Source organism: Opisthorchis viverrini (assembly GCF_000715545.1).
Source record: "Opisthorchis viverrini unplaced genomic scaffold opera_v5_1, whole genome shotgun sequence".
In the NCBI taxonomy this organism is placed as follows: domain Eukaryota; kingdom Metazoa; phylum Platyhelminthes; class Trematoda; order Opisthorchiida; family Opisthorchiidae; genus Opisthorchis; species Opisthorchis viverrini.
The window spans coordinates 6,002,530-6,003,330 of NW_008751657.1; positions in this window are offsets into that span (position 1 = coordinate 6,002,530).

The window sequence follows — 801 nt, forward strand, 5'->3', positions numbered from 1 at the left end:
ATAAATGTCTAATAGTTCTTTAAATTGGGTTCTAGAAGGAGCGTGTACAACCGTCGGAGGAAGCTCATTCCACGCAGCTACTAACCGAAATGAAAAAAAATTTGTCTAATGAATGTGTGTGCCCTGAGCTTGAAAATTTTCTTACTATGTCATCGCCGGGTGTTTGCTGGGCCAACGGTAAAAAACCTGTTCGCCAAGCTTTGTTCAAACAGGGCATAAGTAAGGAGGATAGATGAATACAAGTTAGCCACACCGCCCGGTGGAAGGTGAATGTGCATTACCAGCCCAGGTGTCAGCCGCCCAGGAGCATCTAGATGTATTAACCAACAAATATAAGTTAATTAACTTGGAGTGAACTGGCAGGAGACAAATCGTGAAATTGTGCGGCGATCTTACCAGAATTTGTGTGTCGGTATAATGCCAAAAAAAATACGGTGCTGTGCGGCATTGTCCAGGCAAGCCACGCGGTGTGACATTCGCCGGCTTTCTGCGGTGTCTGAGACCAAAGACACCAATTCCAAATATTTCATACGTGCTTCCTGATGGCTCTTACAATATAAACGTAGCACAACGTGACATTGCAACCTGATAGTACTCTCGCCGTTCGTATTTGTGCCGCTCAGTTTCCCCATGGCAAAAGTATGCTGATCCTTCTGACCATTGCACATTTGTACTCTCTTTGTAACTTATCATTACGCAATTTGTACCACTTTCTATCTCTCCCTAAAATCTCGGCTTACTCCTCTTCTCTTCATACCGAATAACTTTTGTTCAGAATGAACGAAAAAGAAATATGGACAC